The sequence below is a fragment of the Sapajus apella genome, unplaced genomic scaffold (assembly GCF_009761245.1).
Source record: "Sapajus apella isolate SASKATOON/1434 unplaced genomic scaffold, GSC_monkey_1.0 scaffold39, whole genome shotgun sequence".
Lineage (NCBI taxonomy): Eukaryota > Metazoa > Chordata > Mammalia > Primates > Cebidae > Sapajus > Sapajus apella.
In genome coordinates, this window is record NW_022436979.1 from 17,327,323 (window position 1) to 17,351,577 (window position 24,255).

At 43.8% G+C, this 24,255-nt stretch overlaps 1 protein-coding gene and 1 long non-coding RNA gene across 5 annotated transcripts in view; both read left to right on the forward strand.

Moving 5' to 3' along the window:
- The window catches only part of STOX2 (storkhead box 2), a 232,205-nt gene that overhangs the window by 45,799 nt on the left and 162,151 nt on the right, over positions 1-24,255 (forward strand). The gene's annotated exons all lie outside the window — the stretch shown is intronic.
- On the forward strand, positions 8,216-21,043 carry LOC116565241. Its single transcript, XR_004275344.1, has 2 exons — positions 8,216-8,249; positions 20,482-21,043. It is a non-coding gene; the product is annotated as an uncharacterized LOC116565241 (long non-coding RNA).

Below are 24,255 nucleotides of genomic sequence, written 5' to 3' on the forward strand. Positions count from 1 at the left end.
CCCCTGTGTCAGGCACTGTGCTAGGGACTGAGATTCCTACCGCAAGAAGCTTCAAGTTTATGGTAGAAGAGACAGGTAATCTTTATGATCCAGGATTACTGAGGCAGTGAGATGTGGGCCAGCTGCTATGGGGAATCCATGGATGAGCCAAGAATCTTCAGTACTGGGGCTGGGTGGATAGGAAGGCTGCACATAGCGGACGATCGTTAGATTTGATGCAGTGCAGTGTCATGGAGGGGGAACACACGGTCTCCAAGCAGAGCTCAGCTGAGATTGAATTCCAGCTCCTCTTCTTAACCATTACATGACCCTCAGGCAAGTTACCTATGATTTTTTGAACTTCAGATTTTTCATCTGAGAATAGGCAAAGACGATAATAATATCCTAAAACTTCAGCATAGTGCCTGGCAACCAATAGATTTTAAATTAATTAATTAATGTCCAATAATAGGTTTTAATTATATTAATGTCCATCTGTTCTCAATTTCTTCCTCTTACCATTCCTCACATTGTTACTGGAGGCAAATTATTGTAATAGAAAAACACTGGAGGGCGGGCGCACTGGCTCACACGTGTAATCCCAGCACTTTGGGAGGCCGAGGCAGGCGGATCACAAGGTCAGGAGATCAAGACCATCCTGGCCAACATGGTGAAACCCTGTTTCTACTAAAATTACAAAAATTAATGTGATTTATATTTCTACAGGAGTTTTTTTTTTCATTCCAAGTATACCAGAGTTTCACCAAAGCAGGTAAAAAGAATGTGAGACGGTGTTGTCACAAGATCCAGTAAATATAATTAAATTTTACAGTTTTAGTAGAGACAGGGTATCATGACCTAGCCAAGTTGGCACATAAAATTAACCATCACAATGATCCAAAAAGTTCGGGTACCACTGACTTTAATGTATAGGCAAGAAAGGCGCACAACAAAAGTTGATTTTTACTCTGAACCACTGGAGGGCACTGTGAACAAGGGAAATCAAAGTGTGGCTCGTCCGCTCTTCCTTTTAGAACAACCAACATTAGCCCCACAAGAAACCCGAGGAGATTTCTCCATGCACGTCCCTAATTTTGCAGCTGAGAAAGTTACTGTGACTATGTGCAGGTCTACACTGCAGGGTAACGGAGTGAGCGAATGAGGCCAGAATGCAAACTGCGCCCTCTTGACGTTGCATTTCATGTTCTTTTCCGGGCATCCTGATAATTTCTATAATTCATAATGGAAGTGATTCGAAATACATGTGAGTTGTTTTGGTTCTCGTAAGTTACATATGATGATGTGGCACCCAGTACAGATTACATGAGTGAAGACTCTGTGGAACGTTTACACGTGAATTATGAAATGATAGACTTTCGGATTTCCAAATTTTGTTGACATTGAGTTCTGAAGCTAGTTTTGGCCAATGCTCTAAGGGTTTTGTTTGTTTTTCCTTTTGTAAAATGTTTCCTTCAAGTAACACAACAGCCTGTGGTCTGTGAAGACTCAGTGTGTAAGGATTTCTTTTTCATGCTCTGTGTGTGTGTGTGTGTGTGTGTGTCTGTGTGTCTGTGTGTCTGTGTGTTGGTTGTAGGGGCAAGAATCAGGGGAAAAAGGGATGTTAAAAAAGTAAGCATGTAGGTTTTCTCTGCTTTGTTGTAAAAACGAAATTGATAATTTAACTTTTGGAATCAAGTCTTTCGTATTTAGATTAGAAATTCCAATACCTTATTGTTACAAACAGACAACGTGTCTGAAAGGCTGGATTTTGGATAATGGTTGGATTATTTGAAACAATGATTCTTAACCCATTTGCACAATTCTGTGTTCTGTTTCCAATGTCTTTGTCTATGGACTTTTGCAGTCATTCTCGTTCTCTGAGGGAGGAATTCTCTTGGCTATTTCTGCTCGCTTCTTCAGGTGCTTGGCCACCAGGGGGCAAGCGAAGGAAGAACAGCAGAAGCCGTCTGACTCAGCCCCTCATGACTGCAGATAAACTGGTGACACCTTCCCGCCACGCTTCTGTACGTGTGTGGGATGAGTGTGTGGCAGTGGTTATTTGCTGTATTTTGACTGCATAAAATTGACATGCTTTCTCCTCGGCCTCTGAGAAATCCTTTTAAGATGATTATAACGCAGGTAACAGTTTTGATGGAAATTCTTATGCTACGCAGCTTAGCCAATATGCATGTCAGGGCCCCTCTTCAGTGCCTTGAGATGTCTTAATCTGTTTATCTGACCAAAAAAATGTTTAGGGATGTGGTTAGTGTATTCTCACTGCACAGTGTAGATCTGTGGGAGAGTGTTTCAGTCATTGTATTTTTAAATTGTTTTTCCTGAGACAGGGCCTCACTCTATTTCCAAGGCTGGAGTGCTGTGGCGCGATCTCAGCTCACTGCCATCTCCGCCTCCTGGGCTCAAGCAAGCCTCCCACTTCAGCTTCCTGAGCAGCTGGGATTAAGGGGTGCACCACCATGCCCATCTAATTTTTGTATTTTTCATAGAGAGGGGGTTTCACCACGTTGCCCAGGCTGGTCTCAAATTCCTGGGCTCCAGTGATCCTCCCATCTCAGCCCCCAAGGTGCTGGATTATGGGCATGAGCCACCACTCCGGCTCAGTTTTTGTCATAGTTATCTATTTATTTATTCACTTTATTTTTTTGAGATGGAGTTTCACTCTTGTTGCCCAGGCTGAAGTACAATGGTATGATCTCGACTCATTGCAGCCTCTACCTCCTGGGTTCAAGCGATTCTCCTGCCTCAGCCTCCCGAGTAGCCGGGATTACAGGCACCACGCCGGACTAATTTTGTATTTTTAGTAGAGACGGAGTTTCTCCATGTTGGCCAGGTTGGTCTCAAACTCCCAACCTCAGGTGATCCGCCTGCCTTGGCCTCCCAAAGTGCTGGGATGACAGGCTTGAGCCACTGTGCCTGGCCCATCATAGTATTATGAAATAATCAGAACCCTTCATAGCATGCAATTTCTTCCTCAATCTCTTGTGCCCAGCCTGTTTCTTATTTTAAAATGAGGTTCATTTGTAAGTTGCCTTGCTCACTCTTTTTGAACATTTAGGACAGCTTTTTAGAATAGGTAAGAAGTTGAGAAAATAGAGACAGAAAAAATACACAACTAATTAAGGCATTCCAAAATATATGCCAGATGATTATACAGACCAACTCTTGTTTCAGGAATTTCTTATTGGATGAACAATTTGAAAACAAATACAAAGTTGGCTTTGCAAAATCAAGATATTGGAAAATAGTGGGTAAGGTAAATACTTATGGTGGGAATTTAATTTTCCCATGGAGTCATACAATTTCAAAGAGTCATTTATATGGAAAAAAAAATCTTGACTGTGGAATTATGAATACTGACATTACTTTCAGCAAGGGCTGTGTTTTTCCAGCGTGTGGCTTAAGTAATGAATTTCCTCATATAATCCCTGTAAGAGAAGTTAGATGGATAATGGAGCCACTTGATGCTTTCATGCTCATTACAACATATATTCATTAAAATGTAACACACGCAGGTAATTCCCCATTTCCCTAATAGTTCTTACCACCTTTCCTGATTTGAGCGTTGAAGAGGCCAGTTTTGTTACCGGCTGCCGCAGGCGTTCGGCAAAACAGTCTTTGTAGGAATGTCTTAGAGCTGCTTTTTTAGATGGAACCTAGCCTGTATCCGTTTACTAGTTCCATATGACGTGGCTAAACTAATTTTTCAGATGCTTTGAATGGAGTATGGAAGACTATTGCTTTACTAAAAAAGCAAACATGAAAATTTCAAGCATCACAGTTAGCTCCTATCAATTTCCCTTTAATTACCTCCTCAAGTACCTGTTAATGACTCATTAGTTACAAAAATAAATTATACTTACTCTGCCACCCTGTTTGTAGTTTCTTTAGTTTCTGATTTCGCTACCACCGGGAAAATGGGTGTGTGGCGGTAATACAGAAATGTGAATCAGATGGCTCTGTAATTTTGTATATTTAATAAAGCGTACAGCAGGACTGTCTATGGGGTTAAGCTGTGGTGGGGGAAAGTGCTCTATGAGAAAACTCATGTCCTGTTACACCATGTTGGCTGCCTATATTTCATTTCACGACACAGTGCTCAGCAAATACGTCTGATTGGTTTTCAGTCCGGTTTTCTGTGGTTTTAGGTTCATGATGGTTCCTTTTCATAAATGGCCTTTGAAACTTGCTTGACACTGCAGTTATCTCTCATAGATAAAATAGGTCACAGTGAGTTTTAAACTGTTTTTTTTGAAATAAAAATGTTTTTAAAGTAAAATTGCACGTGGTATCCCAATCTATAAGGATAAAAGCAGAATGACTCTTTTTGGGGGGAGGGATAAGAATCTCAGAACCTCGGCCACGTAGCTCACAAAGGGACGTCACCCTGACCTGTAGGACTCCTCAGAACTCAGTGTGAAAACACCGAAATAGAAGATGAAATCATTTTTGTACTTATGTACTGTATATTTCCACTCACTTTTTAGACTTGTTCAGCCACGTATGTAGCCAGAAACATTGTGCACCTTCACGGGCACTGAACTTTAGATCAGGAGTTGGCAAACCTCTTCCACAGAGGGTTAGATAGTGCATACTTTCAGCTCTGTGGCCATATGGCCTCTGTCACCACTACTCAGCTCTGCTGCCATGGCTCGAAAGCAGCCAGTGACATTATGGAAATCGCATGAGCGTGGCTGTGTTCCAGTAAAGCTCTGTGCGTGCCAAAACTTGAATTGCATATGATTTTCACATATGATGAAATATTGCTTTGATTTTTTTTCTGATTTTAGTCAAAACAATACTCTAGGTTTTCCTTTTTTGAGTTTTAGTTATTATAAAGGTAGTAATATGAAAGAAAATTTCAGAAGGGTGAGAAACTTTTAATTCCGTAATCCATATTATTTTCTTCATAAGTCAGCGTGTCTTGTAATAATTGTAATAATTGTAATAATTGTAATTATAGTTGACCCACAGTTCTGTACTTTTGCTTTTCCTTACTTTTTTTTTTTTTTTTTTTTTGAGGCGGAGTTTCGCTCTTGTTACCCAGGCTGGAGTGCAATGGCGCGATCTCGGCTCACCGCAACCTCCGCCTCCTGGGTTCAGGCAATTCTCCTGCCTCAGCCTCCTGAGTAGCTGGGATTACAGGCGCACGCCACCATGCCCAGCTAATTTTTTGTATTTTTAGTAGAGACGGGGTTTCACCATGTTGACCAGGATGGTCTCGATCTCTTGACCTCATGATCCACCCGCCTCAGCCTCCCAAAGTGCTGGAATTACAGGTGTGAGCCACCGTGCCCAGCCGCTTTTCCTTACTTTTTAAATACATAAATCGTATTTTATGTAGTGTACGTGTAAAATTCTGAGAAGAAATTACATTTACTTCTTTTTTTATGTTTATTTCTTTCATTGCATCTGTACCCAGTGTTCTTCTACCCAATCTCAATTTCTGATCTAAAAGCAATCTAATTATTGTTTAAAAAAAACCCAAAATCGTTATTCAGTTTGGTGAGTTGGTATTTGTTGCTATTCTGGAATATAAATCTGAAAAATGGACACCCCATTGCAAGTAGATACAAGGAGGGCAGTCCTGTTTTTCCTTCGACCCTACCACTGTCTTCGAGAGTTCCCGTGGCTCAGCTGAATGTTTTGGTACTGAGAAATGCCTTCAGGAAAGTAGCAATTGATTTCCTAGAAAAACAAACCTGAGAACCAATTTCTCTCTGTAGGTTGCCTGACATTTGCAGCTGAGTGAAACCATGGTGAACACCGATTTATTTTACTATAAAATTATCAGTTTTGCTCACTTAAACAAACCTTTTATATTAACAATATTTCAAAAATAAAAACAGGAGATCATTTTGCTTTACTGAACGCAGTCACCTCTTTTTCTCTTACTTTTGACAATTTGGTTGTGAAAAAATAGCCCTGAGTTCAGAGAATGTTTACCTCAAGGATATCAAAAAAGTCACGTTAATGGCAAAATAAACCAGTGATTGTGTTAAAACTCAAGGTGAGTCACTTAATTGCAGTTTTAAAAACGTTCTTTCCTAATTTACCTCTGGGAGAAATTGTAGATAGGACTGTAAGATTATTAATGAAAATGCCTGTAGATTGTTTTAAATGATTCAGCTTCATCTCACCAAGGAGTTAGCATGTTCATTCATTTTACAAAAGTATATGGAGCACACCACCTACTGCGTCTTGAGTATCTTGTTAGACATACAAAGTTGGCTAAGACTTGGACTCTGACCCCAAGGCTAAAATGTTATTTCACATGTGCACAGTGCTTTCCAAATTACAAATAACATCAATAGGTTCTCATATGAATCTCATGAAGCAGATGTTAGTTCCATTTTATTCATGATGAAACAAAAACATAGACAACGTAATAGTCTACCCAAGGCTGCCTGTGGCACAGTCCCTTAGATTTCCAATCAGGTGACCTTTCCAAACCATAGAGATGGCTCTATAATAGCTTCAAAAAAAAGAGATAAGAAATATCCACCAGAGGTAAATACAAAATAGACAGTAATACGTACAATCACGGAAGTTTAGCGAAAGTGATACAGGAGCCCAGAAGAGGGAGAGATGGCTTCTGGGTAGGGATGGATGAAGGGAATAAGGGCTAGCCATAGGGATGGATGGACTGTGCACTTTCAGGGCAGGGGAAGATCATTCCATCCAGAGCTGGAAAAGCTTCCGAAAAGCTTAGGCCAGGTGGGATATGGCATGGGAAGAATGGAAATAGGAACAGTCAGTGGCTCAATTTGTCTTGAAGATAGAATATACCATATGGAATTATTAGAGATGAGGCCAAAAGATGGGAAAGAAACACATCTTCAGGTCTTTGATGTAGGGCCATGAAGCTTGAATTTTTTTGCTAGGAAGCGGAGAGCCATTTCAGGTTTCTAAGCAGAACTGTGTTAATCTGGCAGCAGTTTTGAACAAGGGAGTTGCAAACTCACATACCCGTAAAGGCCAAGAAGAGAATAGAGAAGTGATGCCGGGAAGGATGCAGCAAAAAGAGAAGTTTTCTCTAGGGGACCATCACCACTGGATGCTCTGGGAAGGCAGTCTCTCATTCTGCTGCAGATTACTGTTCTCCTCTGCATATTTGCTTTGTTGATATAAATTACATCCTTATACAATGTATGCCCATTGACATAGATTTATAACTATTATATGGTTATTTTTTAAATCTTATAGAAAAAAGAAGTTAATAGTCAAATATACTTTAATACTGCCTTTTATATTTACTTACATAGTTACCTTTAACAGTGTTCTTTATTTCTTCATGCATATTAAATCATTGTCTAGTATTTGTTCATTTCAACCTGAAGGATGTTTTGCAGGGCGGGTCTACTAGTGACAGACCCTCTTGAGTTTTTGTTTATCTTGGAATGCCTTAATTTCTTCTTATTTTTGAAGGATAGTTTGCTGAGTATAGAATTCTTATTGGACAGTTTGTTTTCTTTCAGCACTTGGCATGTTATCCTATTGCCTTCTGGCCTCCATGGTTTCTGATGAGAAATTAGCTGTTACTTTTACCGTGTATACCTTGTAACAAGGCTATTTCTTCTTGCTGCTTCCAGAATTCTCTTTTTGTATTTTGACAGTTACATTATAATGTATCTTGTTGTGGATTTGTGTGAATTTATCATGCTTGGAGTTCAGTGAGTTTGTTGAATGTGTAGATTCATGCTTGGCCATTATTGCTTCAGATATTCTTTCTGCCCCTTTTTCTCTGTCTTCTCTGTGTGGAATTCCTTTATGGACATATGGCGTGCTTGACGGTGTCCCACTGGTCTCTTTGGTTTTGTTCATTTTTCTTTGTTTTTAAATTTTTGTTCTTCAGATTGGGTCATCTCCATTGACCTATCTTCAAGTTTGCTGATTCTTTCTTCTGTCTCTTCAAATCTGCTATTGAACACCGAAATTCAGTGATTGTACTTCCAGTTTTGTTGTTGTTGTTGTTGTTTTGTTTTTGAGACAGAGTCTTACTCTGTCACCCAGGCTGGAGTGCAGTGGCACGATCTCAGGTCACTGCAACCTCCGACTCCCCAGTTGAAGCAATTCTCCTGCCTCAGCCTCCCAAATAGCTGGGATTACAGGCGCATGCCACCACGCCCAGCTAATTTTTGTATTTTTAGTAAAGATGGGCTTCCCTGCGTTGGCCAGGATGGTCTCAATCATGGTCTCAATCTCTTGGCCTCGTGATCTGCCCACCTCAGCTTCCCAAAGTGCTGGGATTACAGGTGTGAGCCACCGAGCCTGGCCTAACTCCAGAACTTCTTTATGGTTTCCTTTTATAATTTCTACCTGTTTATTGATAGTCTCTATTTTGTGAGACATCATTCTCATGATTTCCTTTAGTTGCTTGTATTTTTTTTCCTAAAGCATTTCAACATATTTAAAATAGTCAATTTAAAATATTTGCCTAGTAAGTTCAGTAACTTCCTCAGAGACAGTTTCTGTTCATTTCTTTTTCTTTTTTTTTTTTTTTTCCTGTGTATGGGTTGTACTTTCTTGCATGCCTTGTAATTTTTTTTTGAAACTAGGCTTTGAATATTGTAATGTGACAACTCGGGGAGTCAGATTCTCCCCGATTCTCAGGACTTGCTGCACCTGCTTATTGTAGTTGCTGTTTCTTTGTTTAGCAACTTTTAGAAACTAATTTTGTAAGTTCTGTATTCTTTGTCACATGTGTCCATGGAAGCATATGTTTGGTTAGCTTAGTGATTTGACAAGATTTCCTTAAACATCTGGAACAAAAAAAAAAAAAAAGGAAATCAGAGAGCCAGTGTTCTCTCTGTATTAGATTATGCCTTCAACATTCAGCCATACAATTCCCAACTCTGCCTTAGCCTTCACTTCCTGCTTGGGCAGGGCCTGAAAGCCAGGCAGCTGTGAGAGCTTAGGGTCATCACAGGTCTATTCTGAGCATGTGCCCTGTCTTAGCATGTGTATGGGCTTCTAGAATCCCAGGAATACATGGGAATTTTTCAAAGTCCTTATTTGGAAAAATATGTAACTCCCCAACCTTTCCTTTTAGTTTTTTTCTTTTTCTTTCTTTTTTTTTTTTTTTTTTTTGCTATTTGTCGTTTGCCCCAATTTGTATTTCTTTGCCCCAGGTGTCAGCAACTAATTCACATGTTTTTAATGAATGACCAATGTTTCTTGGGTAGTTACCTTACCATCCAGGGAAAGTTATTAATTAGCAAAATGATTCAGAACTTTCCTTCATGGAGTCAGACAGGTTAAGAGAAATGCAATTATTTGAAAGCAAGGTCTGCTTTCTTTCCAGCACTAGGAATCGTCGCCAAGAGAGTGGGTTGCTGTCTTAGGATCACAATTGAACTGGATAGGAGGAGCATGGGGCCGGGTAGGTTGAAATGCCATAAACTCCCCTACTGAAATTTAGCTGCCTTTTTCTTATGTGTTCATCTGGCCGCTATAAACCTTTGACCAGTTCCAGAGTTCAGATAAAGTTGATTTTGACAGGTTTTGTTTCATTTATTAGCTGTTTCTGTGGAGGAGCAGGCCCTTGGAATTCCCTGCTCCCTGGTTTTTGCTGATGTCACTCTGTACACATGTGCCTTAAAAATACTGTGTATATAAAAGAAAATCTATGTGTGAGCTAAGTGCAGAAGGCTACCTTATTATCTTTGCTGTAAAGTGAATTGGAGAGGAGAGAGATTGAAGAAGGAAGCAGTAGTAAATGGAGGGGAATTGACTGACCTAGCTTCAGGCACCAAAACATAATATAGTCTTCCTAGAAAGTTACGCAGTTCAGGTATCTGTTCTATTAGGAGACAGCGTGTGGTTGTCTGTAACAGAAAATTGATTCATACTGGCCCACACAAATAGGAATTTATTAGACTCACATAATAGGAAACCTGGGGATGAACAGGTAAGAGCCAGAGTAGTGGCCTAATGATGCTGTCAAGGACTCACGTCCTACTGATTGTTCTCTTTACTGTCCTTAGCATTTTGGCTTCCATATTCTCTGTGGTTGCCTCTTGATCTCAAGATGGCTGCTGTAACTCCAGATAGCACCTCTGCATTCCAGGCATGTAATATAGAAAAGAGTTTTCTTGGCAACTTTTTAAAGAGTTGGAACAAAAGCCCTCGTCAGAAGACTTCTTGTATTTCATCAGCCGTAAATAGGTCACATGTTCACTCATATCCATCCCTGGCCAAAAGAAGAGATTGCCATGACAAGTTTATGATTCTTCTGTCAGGGCTGGGGAAGGGCCTTCAACAGATTAAAGGAGCAGGGTTGTGTAAGCCAGGGAGAAAGAGTAACTGTTAGGTAGGCAGTGGACAATGGCTAGATAGAAGCAAAGAGGGGTGGCTGATGAGGGTGAGGTGGCTGCTTGGAAGGGTGGCGGGTATCTGCTCTGTCCTAACCATGTCAAAATTGGAGCAAGCTGTCGTCTTTATTAGAGAAGTGAGGGGTTAGAAGTGAAGATCAGAAATACAAAACGTACAGTCACATAATAAGGTTAAAACCAGAAGTGTCAGCTCCGAGCCAAAGTAAGCTAAAGCCTGTGGTGCGTCGGTTGCTGGAACGGGAGCTGAAGTCGCTGTCGGGATCCAGGGGGCGTGAATAGAATTCTGCTGAGTGCCTGGTTTCTGGCTCTGGCTCCTGCCTCGTGGGAGTTTAGGTTACATTTGGAGCTGGCAGGGGTGGCCATCTCCAGGCTCTTCGATGACAAGTTAACTCCGGGCATGAAAGCAGTCTTGCAGGGGCTAGCAGATTCCAAGCATCGAACCAGAGAGGGAAGAAGGGCAACTTAGGGCCCGGCTGGGAAATTGGCAAGAGTCCCAGGCCCAGGAGGAGCCAGATTTCCTGGGCAGTTACCAAAATCAGAGCTTGGGAACAAGGCTTAAGAGGTGAAACCCTGTTGCTTATGGTTGGAGGCAGGCTGGAATTAGGGAATTAGGAGCTCTTTGACTAGAATTGAGACTTCAGGGTGGAGCCAGCAGCCAGTGCCACTTGGTGCAAGACCCCAGAGTGGGGCAGGCCGAGGTCAAAGGCCTCCTGCCTCAGGACGGGCTCAATCCTGAGGACTGGAAATCAGCCTCAACCTACCACGCATGGATCAGGGGGTTCCTGTTGGGGAGGGAGAAGAAAGGACGTTGCTTCAGAGTAGATATGTACAAGAACGATTTCGGAGGTAGCATTTAACAGGGTTTGGAAAGAAGGCAATGTTGGAGGTGGGGCCTAGCTGGCTGGCTTGCTTTATCTAAATACAGAATATACAAATAGTAATAACTTTTGGCGCTAAAATGCCTCGGGTCTGAGCCTGTGAGTACATAAGGCATCTAGGCAGAGATGTAATTGATGATATGAGATTGGGACGCGGGAGATCTCTACCACGATCTCTACAGCCAGATAGAAAGACTGGGGTCATCCACATCAGGATCAGGATAGAGCGAGGTCGCACAGGGAGACGGCGTCAGGAGTTCACTCACTGTTTCTGCGTATGTGCCGTGAAGGAGAAGCCACTCAAGGGGTTGTATGTATTTCCATTTTATTTTATCTCCCCACGAATTTTTTTTCCAGATTCCTGAGATTTCTGTTTGATTCTTCTTTCCTGATGTTTTTCAGATATAACCAGTTTCTCCCAAATAGCTGCATTTTCTCATTTTCTCTCTTTCTTTGCCTCTCTTTCTCCCTCTCCCTTTCCCCTTCCTTCTTTCCTTCTCTCTCTCTTTCCTTCTTTCCTTCCTTCCTTTCTTCCTTCCTTCCTTCCCTCCCTCCATCCCTCCCTCCCTCCTCCCTTCCTTCCCTCCCTCCCTCCTCCCTTCCTTCCCTCCCTCCCTTCCCTCCCTCACTCCTTCCTTCCTTCCTTCCTTCCTTCCTTCCTTCCTTCCTTCCTTCCTTTCTTCCTGTCTTCTGGGGTTTTGCTCTTGTTGCCCAGGCTGGAGTGCAGTGGCGTGATCTTGGCTCACTGCAACCTCTGCTTCCAGAGTTCAAGCAATTCTCCTGCCTCAGCCTCCCGAGTAGCTGGGACTACAGGTGCACACTACCACGCCTGAATAATTTTTTATATTTTTAGTAGAGACGGGGTTCACCATATTGGCCAGGCTGGTCTCTGGTGATCCACCTGCCTTGGCTTCCCAAAGTGCTGGGATTACAGGCGTGAGCCACTGTGCCTGGCATTTTCTTATGCCAAAAAATATTTTAGATTCTCCAAGGAGAAAAAAACATTTTTTTAGAGAGTCTCATTTTTTCCATCCTTAAGGATTTATGCTTATTATTCTTTATGACTTTCATTTATATAATCTCAGAAGTAACAATTACTTAGGAGATTTCTTTTTCAAAAAAGTCAAAAGGGCTGGGTGTGGTGGCTCACACCTGTAATCCCAGCACTTTGGGAGGCCAAGGCAGGTGGATCACTTGAGGTCAGGAGTTCAAGACCAGCGTGGCCAACCTGTCGGAACCCTGTCTCTACTAAAAATACAAAAATTATCTGGGCATGGTGGTGCATGCCTGCAATCCCAGGTACTCGGGAGGCTGAGGCAGGAGAATCCCTTGAATCTAGGAGGCGGAGCCTGCAGTGAGCCAAGATTGTACCATGGCACTCCAGACTGGGCAACAGAGTGAGACTTCGTCTCAAAGCCAACCAATCAAACACAGAAGTCAAAGGAAAAACATGCTGCCACCTTCTCCTCCATTCTTCCATCATGTGGCAGATGAGAGAAAGGATGGCGCGGCCTTATCATGCCCACATCAAGGCTACACTAGCTGGAACCATCTGACCACACCCTGTACTTGGAAGCAGCATCCCCTTCAGCCATGAAAGATTCTCTTTTTCTGTATTTAGAGGTGGTACTTTTAAGATTTATGATAATAAGGAAGAGGAAATTAGTTGAAACTTATGTAATAAAATGAATGGTTTTGGAAGTCGGTGTCAGGTGCGTAATAGAGAATAGAAAGCCTAGGTCCCTGATGGTCAAAATGGTTAAGTTGTTATTCAAACCTGTGATTTTAGGGTGTGGATGCCAACTGTTGTTTCAAACATACATGGTAAATGTAAAGAACTTTCCAGAACTGAGGTCGAAGCCCCAGGTAAGGTAAGCAAGTCATTTACTGATGAATCCGGGACACTCTGGAGCGTGAAAGGCAGTATTCGGAATAATCGCGCATTGGGACTTTTCTGGGCAGAGTGGGAGTTTGGTCACCCTAGCTCTAGACCTCAGCCGTGGTTTCCAGATCTCACAATTCAAGGTGAAGCGAAATCGAAGTAAGGCATTTCCTTCTTGTTCTGGCATCTAAGTTGAAGGACTGTTCTCTTCTACAAAATCCAGGTGGCTCAAAGTCCTGGAAATGCCAAAAGGAGATTGTCTTCATTGTGAGGCTTTTCCGGTTGCTTTTCAAGTCAGGTGACAGTGTTCGGGGACTGTGCTGATGAGCGGGTTCAGGGCCCAGCCCTGTCAGTCTTAATGACTTCAGTGTGGGTTTTTAATCTCCTGCCCAAGTGTTATCTTACTTGCCCAGACAAGTCCTTCACCACTGCAGAAGAGTGTGGGAAAATTAACACTGCCAGAGCAAGCAGGGAAGGGAAGAAGTGTCTGAAGGTAGAAATGAATTGCATTAGGATTTATTTAAATGCATTCTGGAAATACACAACTTTAAACCTCTGGGCTGCTTAAGGAGATCCCATACCTTTCCTTGGAGGGAAAAAGAAAAAAGAAGATTGAAAAATATACAGAGTACAGCTATCTTTAATGTTTGAGTTAGCTATCAGGAAACTCGAAATAGTGAATGTAATAAAATGTTGACAGCAGTTTCACTTAACATGCGGTAACTCTGGACTCGAATGACATCTTTGGCACCGAAGGAAATCAAGAGAGTAAAAGCAGCAGCCGTCAGGATTTGAAGTAAGCCACAGATTATTACCATCTGTACATTTTACAGACCTCTTGCAAAAAACCAGAAACCCTGGACCCAGACTGGAGTGTAAGTATATTGAACTCTGGGGTGTGTTGTTAAATGAAGGGAACTCAGAAATTGGTCTGAATTTTTAAATACAGTACTTCATAAAACCTGACTGCTCTGTTCTGGCGATGTTAGAATTTGTCTATAATCTGAAACATCAGATTTATTTGGAGGGATTACTTGCATGTCTCACACGGGATATTCCATTGTTTCAAACCTTTACTATACCAGGCCTTCATACTTCCATGACTTCTCTGTTAATGTAGAATTATTTGTCAATTGCACTCTGATTGCAGATTGTTCTTATATGATGACGTGTTTTGTGTTCTTTCCTGAAACTTGTGGAAAGGTCATCATGAAACACATATAAGTGTCTTGAACCATGAATTGGTTCATCACTGCCATAGGTCACTTAACTTGGACTTTTCTGTTATTCTTGAGAAGGTACTTTCTGATGAACCTGCATTAAATATCAGTAGAATTTTTGCCCACTGTGTATTTGACATTATAACTTGGGCCAATGGTTAGATTCCCTACAGTTGAGACTCACAGACAGAGACTAAGGATAAAACATGGAAGTTTCAGATCATGTGTCTTCGTGTGTGTCTGTGTGTTTTAATCAGGGCTTGTATTTATTCAGAGATATTAGACCTGAACTCATAAACTCTGGCCCTTGAAAAACTAGATTCATGGCAGGGGGCAGAGGGGATGGTAAGTTTATTATTTTTTATGAAAAGTAAAAGTGTTTTAAAATAACAAGTAGTGAATAAGAGTGACCCATTTATCTACAACGTTTACATAAAAATAGTTACATCCTATGTAAATGGGACTGTTAGGTAAATTATATGACATCTCATTGAGAAATAGAAACTTTCTCATAAATGATTTTGATATAGAGCACTGAAAATAAAATTTAATGGAGTCATTTCAACTTAAAAATGGCAATTAATGACAGCTTGGAGAAGTCAGCCAATTGTCCCTTACTACTTTTCTATCCAACACATGTGGAAGATTGCTTATAAACAGGGAGTGTTTTTTTTAAACATGCATATGAGCTTAGTATAATATTTGTCAATTCTTGGATAGTTTGGCAACGTCAAAATCTTAGCTCTTTGACACCTAGTCTCCTGAATATGAAATGTTCCATGGATAGATTTGTTCATTCTTTGCAAGCCCTGAAATCTTACTGTTTAAGCAAGAAACTCTTCACCCCAGTATTTTTCTTTGGTAACCTAAGAGTCACAGAATGATCTAATACAGAGTATTTGGCCAAATTAAAATGAGGGAAGGTGGAAATAACAGAGTTAATTCCCACACCTGTTGAATACTAGGTTAGCAAGTAAGTTGAATCACACACGTTATTTTAAGTGTTTCATTTGGAAAACTTCTCATCCAAGTGTTCACTTTGCAATTTAATTGTGCGTATTTGCATCTCTTCTCCTGGAGGGTGCTCTTCGGTTACTGCAGGCCACGTGGTTTCTTTAATTAATGGTGCAGATTCTTTGCGTTTGTAGGCTTGTCTTGGGGGAGTAACGTAGGCATGTGTGCACGGGGCCGTGGGCCTTTCTGGACACTCGGGTGCTATTTGATAAATTTTTGCTTCCAAACACTAACTGGACCCCAGTGTCCCAGAAATGTTCTTATCATTTCCACATGTTCACTTCTTCTTCCTGGAAAGTGTAACTTATGACAAGGGTGGCTTGGAAATCCAGGCTCATTACTGAAGAAAAATGAATGGTTGTATATTTAACATATGTTTTGAAAATAACCTCAGTGTGGGAAAATCTTTTGTGAAGTTTATTATAAATATGTTTATAGTATACTTTAAAAAATCTATATGTAAGCATCTTAAGGCTTAAGAAAAGGAAGTGCTATACTTAGCACTTTGATTTCTCCTATTGCAAAAATACACGAGAGCAAGCAAGAAGATTTTCTGCAGCGGAAGGTATGGTTGGAATGGCGTGTGGGGGATGATTTGTCTGGAAGCGTGCAAATGTGGGGCAAATGCAGGCCCTTCACTTCCACCCTGACTTCTTTTTGAAGTGACATTTGGCATTTTAGCTGCCGCGTGATGCTACTTTGATAGGACACATTCCGAGAATGCTCTGGCCTCAGCTGCTCTGGTTTGGGTCAGGAGTAGGGCAAGCTTTGCTGAAGCCAGCAGCTGCCATGGCCAGTCTCTGAGTTCACTTCCAGCCTAGGTCTCATTCCCGGCTGGGGGCTCCCTGACAGGTTTTGGTAGCATCTTGCTGCAGGGATGGACCTCTCAGAAACATCGTAAGTGCACACCCTGGGTTCGGAACAGCCTGGTGACAGGTTTCTAGGACACTGGCATCCATTTAATGCTTTGAAGCAATAATTTATCAAATAGGACCCGAGTGTCCAGAAAGGCCCACGGCCCCGTGCACACATGCCTACGTTACTCCCCCAAGACGAGCCTACAGCCGAAAGAATCTGCACCATTAATTAAAGAAACGGCATGGACTGCACTAACTGAAGAGCACCCTGCAGGAGAAGAGACACAAGTATGCACAATTAAATTGCAAAGTGAACACTTGGATGAGAAGTTTTCAGAATGAAACACTTAAAATAATGTGTGTGATTCAACTTACTTGCTAACTAGTATTGAACAGGTGTGGGAATTAATTCTATTATTTCTACGTTTCCTCATCAGTCTCCATCCAAACTGAGAGGCAACTCAGGGAGCTCCCTCCAAAGCCTTGTCTAAAAGCCGTCCTGCCCCTGGCTGAATCGCAGCTAATGGGAGGGTGGTCCACGTGAATATCACTTTGCAGTTAGCTGCCTTCAGCCTGGGGGATGATTGCTCCCTTGCCCAGGAATAATGGGGCATTTTGTTCTTATGGAAGAAGGGAAGGGAAATGTTAAAGTGCTACTTTAAAAATGGTCTTTTTCAGTAGTGTCTGTTTAATAGTTAGTGCGTATGTATTAATGTGTGTAGCTTTATTCTTATTTTTTGACACTTACCCTATTGGATCAAAACAGTCAGCTACCCAGTCTTGCTGAGAATTTACTCTGGAAAGTCCTGGAGATTTGGTCTGTGGCATCTGACTGAGGCAAGAGGATGTGTGAAGCAGCAGGGAGGGAGATGAGTGGATAATTAGCTAAATTGTGTGGTGGAGGCTGGGAGGGCCCCCGGGGTTTGTAGGACAGGGAGATCAAACAAGCCTTCTCCTTCTCTAGGGTGATCCTTCTGCCTGGTAGGACTGGTTTCCCTGCAGAACTGGTTATCCCTCAGGACTGGTCATCCCGCAGGACTGGTCATCCCACAGGACTAGTCATCCCTCAGGACTGGTCATCCCGCAGGACTGGTCATCCCGCAGGACTGGTCATGCCACAGGACTGGTCATCCCGTAGGACTGGTCATCCCGCAGGACTGGTCCTCCTGTAGGACTGGTCATGCAGCAGGACTGGTCATCCCGCAGGACTGGTCATCCCGTAGGACTGGTCATCCTGCAGGACTGGTCATGCCACAGGACTGGTCATCCCGCAGGACTGGTCATCCCGTAGGACTGGTCATCCTGCAGGACTGGTCATGCCACAGGACTTGTCATCCCGCAGGACTGGTCATGCCACAGGACTGGTCATCCTGCAGGACTGGTCATCCCGTAGGACTGGTCATCCTGCAGGACTGGTCATGCCACAGGACTGGTCATCCCGCAGGACTGGTCATCCCATAGGACTGGTCATCCCTCAGGACTGGTTATCCTGTAGGACTGGTTATCCCGTAGGACTGGTTATCCCACAAGGACTGGTTATCCCACAGGACTGGTCATCCCACAGGACTGGTTATCCCACAGGACTGGTCATCCCTCAGGACTGCTCATCCCGCAGGACTGCTCATCTCATGCAAGCCCGTGCTGCGGCTGCCTGGCTTCCCTGCCTCCCGCATACTGACGTGTGCAGGTCCTCTCCAAATTTGAAGTTCTGCTGATTCAGCTTCTTGGTCTACTTATTTTACCTTGTCAGCATAACTTAAAAGATGTTCTGCTTTCATTCCTTTTATCTTCTGCCCCCTTCCCTCTGGGATCCTCCCACCTCCTGAATCCCAGGCAGCTGCAGAACGGAGGGACATTCCCCAGCCCTGTCTCCTTCTCCTCAGCCTGGCCCCAGTGCTGCTGGTGTCCTTGTCCGCTTGGCAGCCCCGCTTCCTTGGTTTCTGGAAAGCCGCCCTGTCCTTGTTGCAGTGATGCTGTTGGAGGCACAGTGCCCTCCCAGGCCTCTGAGAGCATTCCCGGGGTTCAGCCCTGCCCATCCCCCTGTTCTCTCCTGGGGTAATGATAACTCATCCACTTGTTCCCCTACAGGAGTCAGTCATTCACTTCTCAAACATTTCTTGAGTGCCATCTATACCCCAGGAACTGATCCAGGCATTGGAGTAGAAGGTAGAAGTCAATAACTGGGCCTCTGCCTCCTGGAGTCCACATCGAGGAAGGGAGGCAGTAAATAGGCCCCCCCAGCACAGCTGGAAGGATGCCGCTGGGGAAGTGCAGACTCCCCTGGGGACCCTCGGGGGGGTGTGCCATGCCTGACCTCCATGCACAGCCCATCCCTAAGCTCTCCCTTGCCTCTCAGCCTCCGGATGACCTGTCCACACTTCTGCCAAAGCATGTCCACAGGGAAACCCACAGTCTGTTCTTGCTGCCTGTTCCTGACACTGTGACCTGCATCTCCTCGTTATGCAGGCTGCAAGCCTGGGGTCCTGCCAGAGCTCTAGTTTCCCTGCAGATCCCCACCCAGGCAGCCACCCACCCGGCAGCTCTCCTGCTGTCCTACGCTCAGCTCTGCTCCAACCTTCCATTCCCATTGCCTCTGCCTGTGGTCGTCCCGCAGGACTGGTCACGAGCCTCCGGCCCCGTTCCCGCACTGTTTAATATGTATAGATGGGCTATTTACTTCCTCAGAGATTTAAAAAAATTACCCAAGTGGTTCGTGTTCATGGTGGAAAATGATTAGGAAATACAGAAAAAGAGAAAGAAGGAAGGAAGGGAGGAGAAAACCACACATTTCTTGAATCATGTCCCTATTGATGTTTTGATCATTATCCTTCTAGACTTTCCCATGTATCTAAATATCTTCACCTATACAGATGTGAAAAATACCTTACAAAGCATGACCATGTTATCTGTATTGTTTTGTAGTCAACTTCTCTGTACTCAGCTTCTGTGATTGCTTTTCCGAATCTAGAAATGGAATCATTGTTTTCATGGTTGCGTAGTAATCGGAAGCAGTTTGCCATGTGTGCTGTTTCATTGTATTGTACACACCGCCCCTATGTCATCGTCACACGTGTTGTTCTTGCTGCTTTTCTGCTGAAAAGCGTAGGCTTCTGTCCTCCGCCACCCCGCCCCACGCTCCCCTTATATCCGAATGGCGTTGCGCCTTACTGCATCTTCAGGATTCCTTCTCTTTCTGAATAAGATCTATTATTGGGACCACGGCTCGACGGCTGTCCTGGGTTACACCTTCGGATTAGGAGAGGCAGTTCCTGGGACCCCACAGTGCCTTGCTCATCGCCGCGCTCCTGCTGCGGCCCATTCTCTCTCTCCCTTTCCCCAGTGTTGTAGGGTGTCACGAGCTGCCAGGTCCTGGGACTGCAGAGGTGACCAAAGTGCCTCTGAACTCCTGCTCCTACTGCAGTAGGGCAGATGCAGCCCCGTACACAGACAAATGCAACAGGGCAAGATCGCGGCGCTGGGGAGCAAGACAGGGTGTCCATCCGGGTGACATTGGAGCTGGTCGCCCTGTGACAGGCACCCATGGAGCTCAGCTGGCAGTGATCCAAGAGGATGACAGCAAGCATTTCAGGGGTGGCAGGGGGACTGGGGATGGTGAGCAGCCGGGAAGGGCAGGGGCCATATGGTGGGTGTTGGTGTGTCTTGGCATGACAGAGGTGGCGGGACCAGGGGATGAAGGGGCTTACAGAGCCTTCTCCACCTGCCACCGGACAGTTTTGATGAGACAGATTAAAGGGTCCAGCACAGAAGGCCAGCATGCCCCTTGAATACAGGGAAGTCGTCATTGAAACCAACATAAATTTCTGTATTTTTGTGAGTTTGATATTACAAGTCAAATCCTGAAACCCACATGTCACTGGGATGATCCAAATGATCTTACTGAATTGAATGGATGTTTTTTCCGACTATACAAAAGACTAGAAAGACTTTTGATAGCTAGGTATTTATTTTCCTTGTCACAATTTTTTATTTTTTTTATTTTTGAGATGGAGTCTTGCTCTGTCACCCAGGCTGGAGTGCAGTGGCATAATCTTTGATCACTGCAACCTACGCCTCCTGGGTTCAAGCAGTTCTCCTGCCTCAGCCTCCCTAGTAGCTGGGATTACAGGCACTTGCTACCACGCCCACCTAATTTTTGTATTTTGAGTAGAGACAGGGTTTCTCCATGTTGGCCGGGAAGGTCTCAAACTCCTGACCTCAGGTGATCCACCCGCCTCGGTCTCCCAAAGTGTTGGGATTACAGGTGTGAGCAAAATATTCTTTATATTAGGATTGGCGTTACAGGTGTGAGCAAAATATTCTTTATATTAGGATTAGTTAATGTCAGTTATATTTACTGATCTAAAGGCAGATTAGAATGTATACATGTGTATGTATTTGTCAATATATTAAACTAGTCAAAAAGCCTCTTCGCTGTTTAAAGATAATTTATAATTCTGCAATTAAATATCTGTGTCCCTTTAAAATCACATCACATTCTTTTTTTTTTTTTTTTTTTAAACCAGTGTCTGCCTGTTTAGGATGTAGTTCACTGTGAATTTTTAAATCAAAGAAAATAACTTGTTCCAGGTTTTGAAAAAGGAGACAAGGAAGTATTCAAGCTTCACTAATAGAGCACAGTGCTTTAAACTGTGAGGGACTTCTCATTGGGTCCAGTCTCGTCATTATACAGAAAAGGAAACAGAGGCTCTCAAAGGTGAAGCAATTTGCCTAAAATGACATAGCTAATTAGTGGCCCAGCCAAAACCCAAATCCAGGACTTCTGGCTTTCAGTGCTGTGACCCTCCTGCTATTCCATGCTGCCAGCTGGCTTAAAAAAAAGAAAAAAAAAAAAAAAGAGAGAGAAGAAAAAGAAAAGAAGAAATTGGAGAATTGAGTTGACGCATTGCTTGAATTCCCGTACCTCTTTTATGGAGTGTGAAAAATCCTGATGTGCTTTAAAAGAAACATTTAAAAATGTATCAGGACTTGCAAAGAAAATCAGGAATATTTGTGATATGCTAATTAGAAAGTATCTCATTATGCAAGAAACAGGAAACGTGGCAGAGGGAGATGCTCTTCAGAGTAACTTAAGGAAACTTCAAAGGTGAGACAAAAGGGTGTTCTTTTTATTTATTTGATAACGTGTGGCTGCCATCAAACTTCTGATAGGGCCTGACACCTTTATGGAAAACCCCACAGACATGGGGGGGATCTCTCAGACACACAGAAGGAAAAGCAAACGATTCCATTACCATCCGAGTTTCCGAAGGTGGAAGACAGAGCCTTCCCCACAGTACGCGCGCCTGCCGAACATCTTCCTGTAGAGGCCTGTCAGTGCCACCATTAGTTGTTTGCAAAGGGATTATGCTTTGGCAGCCATGCTAATCACTGCAAGGTGGCCCTTTATTTGGAGAAACACATCTTTTTCAGTTGTTGTTACGGTACACTGATCCAAGCATGCGAGTAGTTGTCTGGGAAAAAAACTTTTTTTTTTTTTTTTGAACTTGATATTTGATATCTGATTTTTCCTATTTCATATATATATATATATTTTTTAAGGAGAAAGAAAGAAAGAGAAAGAATAAGAAAAATGAAGGAGAGGAAGAAAGAGGAAGAGGAAGAGGGAGAGAGAACAGGGGTGTTGCTTTATTGCCCAGGCTAGAATGCAGTCTAAAAATGGGTATGCCTGTAATTGTGTTTAATAATAGAGACATAAAACAATGAAAATGAAAAAATGAAAAAAATTATCAAAGTGCATTTTCTCCCCAGATCTCTCTCCAGATCTCTCCCAAAAGTGCTGTTTCTTCCAAAGAAGTTCAAAATGACAGGGAGAAAAACACCAGAACCTGATCAGATTGCAAATGCAGGAGCAGACAGGACCCCCCTAGATCTCAGAAGGCGCTGCCCCCACCGCTGAGGTTCTATGGAACCCCAGGTGGGAGTGGACTGTCTCATTACCTTGGGGGTCCTCACCCCGCTGCAGTGGGGCAAATGGGGCTCTTTCTGGCCCTGTCTTTGTTCAACCATTGCTGATGTGTTTGCTGCCATCTGTTGGTGAAGTTGGTTCCCCTGTGGTGTTCAGTTAGCCAAGAGGAGGCAGAGCCGTGGAGTTCCAGCCTCTCAGCCTGTGAAGGCCGGTACGGGAGAGATAACGGCACCTCCAGTTCGGACGTGAGAAGTGACTTTCAGGCAGAGGTTAGTACAGCATGTGGATTTTGGAGTTAGAACACGCTGGCTTGGGATCCCAGTTGTGCGTCTTAGCTGTGTGACCACGAGCAAGTGACCCGGTCCCTGCGCATCACAGCTTCTTCTTCTGTAAAGTGGGTTGTGGTGACCTACCGGTAGGACTCTTTGGAGGATGCAATGTGACAACGTCTGTGAAGTGCCTCGCACAGTTAGGGCTCATCATGGGTCCTCAAAAATAGTAGCAATGATCATTTTCCTATATTTATGATTATCTAAACACGAATATACCAACAACTATTTTCGTTTAAATTAGGACTTGGAAGACCCCAAATATTAATTTACAGCTCAGTGGGTGATTGCAAAGTGCAAAGCCTCATGTAGCCACCATCCAGGTAAAAACTAAAACGTTACAGGATCACAGGAGCCTCATCCCCCTTCCCTTCTTACTGAATTTAGCCGTTTTCCTAAACTTCTAACACTCCACAGATACTTCATGAGGGTTTCCTAGATCCCAGGCACTAGCCCGCAGTGCCCTTGTCCCCAGGGAGCTTACGTTTCAGAGGCAGGAGCCAGACAACAAAACGTAGGAGAATGAGGTGGTTTCAGTTAATGTTAAGTGTTTGTTTTTGATAGGAGTCTCACTCTGTCATCCAGGCTGATGTGCAGTGGTGCGATCTCAGCTCACTGCAACCTCCACCTCCCAGGTTCAAGCGATTATGCTGCCTCAGCCTCCCAAGTAGCTGGGTTTACAGGCGCGTGCCACCATGCCTGGCTAATTTTTGTATTTTAAGTAGACACAGAGTTTCACCATGTTGGCCAGGTTGGTCTTGAACTCCTGATCTCGTGATCCACCCTCCTGAGCCTCCCAAAATGCTGGGATTACAGGTGTGAGCTACAGCACCTAGCCAGTGTTAGGTGTTATGAGGGAAATAAAACACCTGAATGGGCCAGAGAGCAGCTGTCACACGGTGCCTCCACAAGGGTGGCCGGGGAAGGCCCTTCTGAAGAAGTGACATTGGGAAGATCCGGGAAGGTGCTGCCTATGGGAGGGAGCAGTGGGAGGTCCCTGAGCGAGAGAGGCTGGGACACATTTAAGTGGCAAGAGGAGCCATAAATGAGTTTGCAGGATTTACACCCTGAGGGCCTGATACAAGCTTTGGGGGCAAATTGGGTTTTAAGATCAAGGTAATTAGTGTTCTGAGAAAAACTAGGGAAACTCAGGAGAGGCAGGGATGTAGGACCTGGGCAGTGTGTTTTCCTTGTAAACACAGGGCCCCCTGGATTCTCACTGCTACCTCGTGAAACCTACAAGAAAGGCGTGGTTGTTTCCGGTTAGAGGGGAGGTGGCCATCACTGGGAGGGCCTAAGGCTTCTTGCAGAATTCTTTTTACCACACCAGGGAGCCCACCGGTCTCACTGGGGATGTTTGGGTTGCTCATGTCATCATAGCTCAGGGTCTTCCAACCTAAGAAACAAGCCAGCTCCTGCATGCGGCAGGTGGCCTTCCGTCTGCCACAAGGTCCTCCGAGAACATCGGTGGTATACAGGACTCATGAAAGAAGGGGTCCTGGGTGAGTAAGGTGGACATGGAGCACAGTGCCTCCCCAGCCCTGGAGAGTCGCAGCATGGAACGCTGAGAAGGCTCTGAAAAGTTCTGTTGCAGGAAACCTATGAACCTGACCCCCACGCCAGCCCATGGAAGCTCTTTTGCATGCCATGTCCATTGGCATCTCAAGGAAGGCAAGTCCCGCAGGTGCCATTTGGAAAACGCCAGCTGAGAGAGCTGCTGTAGAGTGTTTACTAAGCGGGCTCTTGAAAGAGCTCAAGTATTTTCTGAGCCCGAAAGTCCTCTCTGTGTGAAAGGATTAGAAACATTTGTAAAGCGCTTCC